The sequence below is a fragment of the Callithrix jacchus genome, chromosome 17 (genome assembly GCF_049354715.1).
Source record: "Callithrix jacchus isolate 240 chromosome 17, calJac240_pri, whole genome shotgun sequence".
Taxonomy (NCBI): domain Eukaryota; kingdom Metazoa; phylum Chordata; class Mammalia; order Primates; family Cebidae; genus Callithrix; species Callithrix jacchus.
In genome coordinates, this window is record NC_133518.1 from 7,362,520 (window position 1) to 7,366,022 (window position 3,503).

The window sequence follows — 3,503 nt, forward strand, 5'->3', positions numbered from 1 at the left end:
ACCCTGAGCCCACTCAGCACAAAAGCTCCAGGAGGGTGGGAATAGGAGACCTCTAGATGCATCACTATTAATCTTATTGTTGTTTTTGCATTTGTAACTGATTAGAATCCTTTGTAACTAATTGTGATGCTTTGTAACTGGTTAGACTTTTTCATTCCCTCCAGGAACAAATTCCCATGGTCTGTTAGGCTGTGGGCACTGTGGATTCTTTCCTTATAGAATCCAATGTTGACAGAAGTCAGGAACCCTCAGGAATGCATGTAGAGGAGTTAAAAAAAGGTGTGCTTGGTCTATTGCTTCAATAAAGCTGTCATTGTGGGCATTGGCAGCTCTGCAGAAATTCAAACCTTAGATAGTTAACTCAAGTATGTGACTGAAAACAATTCAAAATTATTTTAAAAGATTGCACTTTCATAAAACGTGTCAATGATTATGCATGTGTTTATTCTCATGGGATCTCTGTATCCCCCAAGTCTAAGAGCTTTCACAGATACCAAAAGGAGCTCTTGGGAAGGCTAAACACGTTTTGAATTGTAGTTATTCACAGAGCATGGTTTTCATATCACATGCCAGATAGTAGTTGCTGTTCACAGAAATATATAAAATATTGGAAAATGATTCCCTGCAAGGAAAACTTTTCAACTACAAGGATGTAGCTATTGAATTTTTCATTAGATCCATCTTATACCCCTCATCCCCTAGGAACAAAAGCACTGAGTCACATCATTTTAAAATATAATATCTTACATTATAATAACTTCATGGCTAACTTTGTACATTTTTCCTCTTTTCCTCATCCCTGTAACTGGTCAGACAACTATGGCCGAGAGCACTTCCTGTACCAGGGAGAGTGTCGAAATAGCTGCCCAGATGGCCACTACCCCACTGGGGGGAACACCTGCCTGCCCTGCCCAAACAAGTGTGAGCTTTGCCACAGCGCACATGTCTGCACAAGATGCACGAGGGTTTACTTCATAGCACCCACCAACCACACGTGCCAGAAGTTGGAGTGTGGACGAGGTAAGCCTGTTCTGGCGTCCCTGCCCAGGACCAGAACATGGGAGGCGGGACTGTGTCCTGGATGTCCTGGAGACGAATTGCTTTCCTGGCTTGCATGTTGGCACTTGGGATGATTTTGGGTGACTCCATACCCAGGTGGGGAGAGAGGTAGCTTCCCCTTTCTCTCTCTGTTCATATAACCTTTCTCTGGGTTTCCCCAGACACAATCCAAGGTAGTAGGAAAGCACTTAAATGTATAGAAAATTGGCCAGGTGCAGTGGTTCATGCCTATAATCCCAGAACTTTTGAGAGACCAAGACAGTTGGATCACTTGAGGTCAGGAATTCAAGATCAGCCTGGGCAACATGGCAAAACCCTGTCTCTACTAAGCATAAAAAATTATCTGAGTGTGGTGTTGCATGCCTGTAATCCCAGCTACACAGGAGGCTGAGTCAGGAGAATGGCTTGAACCCAGGAGGGGGAGGTTGCAGTGATCCAAGATTGCACCACTGCACTCCAGCCTGGGTGAGAGGGTGAGAGAACAAGATTCCATCTCAAAAAAAAAAAAGAAAGAAAGAAAGAAAGAAAAAGAAAAGAAACTTGGAGGTGGAGAGATTGTGGACAGGATATAGGGGAGAGAAAATATGATTAGAATCCAAAAGTCTGGGTCAAGTTTTCTCCTTCCCAATTGCTAGACATGAAACCCTGGGAAAAACTCATCTAATTTGCCCATGCCTTGGTATCTTCATCCATCCAAAAAAGAGCAGAGCTACAGGCAGCTTTGAGAAGCCAGTGAGAACTGGCCTAAAACCACTTGAAAATATTTGGTCTGCGAATCCTATATGTTATTGTTATTGCCCAATTTCTTATCTTTTATGGGAAGAAGGAAATTAAAATACAACACATAGTTTCAGCTCTGTTCTATGTAAGAATGCCACAGACTGTTATTGCTCTGCTCTGTATAAAAATTATGCCTGGTCTGTTGCTGAAGAGAGCCCTAAGACATTTTTAGAATAATTAAGACACTCAATTCTGTTTCTTTTTAATGTTTATGAATGTAGTAAAAGATTTTAAACTTTTTTTTAAGTGTTTAGTAGGACAGATAAAAAGAGAAAGAGAACCTGTTCATTTACATACCCAATTCCATTTTCCCAGAAGCAGAACTGATTTCTTTAATAAATAACATCTACTAGCTTGACTTCAAAACTAGCTGCCTAGCATATGGTCCACCCTGGTTCTCTTTGTACCCAATCAAGCTGATACAGTCTATTCAATTAATAGAAGGAGATTAAAAAGTAGAAACTACATATATCCTTGAGGATGGTTTTGGGCTTTGTAATTGCTCTATGATTTACTTTAAAATAAGTGGCACACCAACATATTTTTATAGCAAGTGACATGTCTCCACTCAATGGAAATGAATTGTGTTTTTCATTTCTCTCTCTGTGTAGGTGAAGTTCAAGACCCAGACTATGAAGAATGTGTCCCTTGTGAAGAAGGATGTCTGGGATGTAGCTTGGTTATGTCCTCTTCCTTTGCCACCTAGAGAGTTGAAATAGCTGAGTTCTTTTCCACACATCTTCATCCTGTCACTGCCCTAACAGGCACTCCTGTCATTGCTGCCAGCATCGGCGTTACCATCAACATCCATTAAGTAGGCTCTCTTCAATACAAACAGGATCACGGTGAGGAAGTAACTTGCTTTTGAAGCAATGAATGGGTTTCTTGTCTTTATAAAACTCAAGTTTAGAAAAGGAGGCTATGGCGCCTTTTCCTCTGGTTGTCAGTGAGTTGGTGGGGGCTGACCAGCAACCACATTTCAGGTGCCTAAGACTCAGCCTCTCCTTAGCTTCTCAAGGTAACAAATTTGGAAGATCAACAGTGAATAAACTCAAGCAAAGATATGCCTAATTCCTCTAACTCACTTGGAGTGCAAAACACAAAATTTTGTGGGTAGAGGGATGGGGTTTTCCTTTATAAAAATGACTCTGTTGGGCCAGGCATGGTGGCTCATGCCTGTAATCCCAGCACTTTGGGAGGCTGAGGTGGGTCACCTGAGGTCAAAGGTTCAAGATCAGCCTATCCAACATAGAAACACTGTCTCTATTAAAAATACAAAAATTAGTTGGGCATGGTGGCACGTGCCTCTAATCACAACTACTTGGGAGGCTGAGGCAGAAGAGCCACTTGAACCTGGGAGGTGGAGTTTGCAGTGAACCAAGATCGCACCACCACAGTCCAGCCTAGGTAACAGAGCCAGACTCCATCTCAAAAATAAAAATAAAAATGACTGTTGCTTGGAGCCTAAGACAACTCTTAGAGAATAAAATACTTCAAAAGCAAGTATGTCCTCACATCATGGTGACAACGGAATTGAAATCTCCACCATGCAATGCAAAGCACTTGTCACTCTCACATAAAACTCCTTAATTCAAGTCAGTAGCTCCTTCTTTCTTCCCTTCTCACATGCTTGGCAGAGATAGTGGAGACAGTTCGTAACACAT

The 3,503-nt window shown here is 41.8% G+C and overlaps 1 long non-coding RNA gene across 1 annotated transcript; it reads left to right on the top strand.

Moving 5' to 3' along the window:
• Positions 1-813: 813 nt before the first annotated feature.
• On the top strand, positions 814-3,286 carry LOC144576480 (uncharacterized). The gene is made up of 2 exons (XR_013528372.1): positions 814-1,020; positions 2,451-3,286. It is a non-coding gene; the product is annotated as an uncharacterized LOC144576480 (long non-coding RNA).
• Positions 3,287-3,503: the final 217 nt, after the last annotated feature.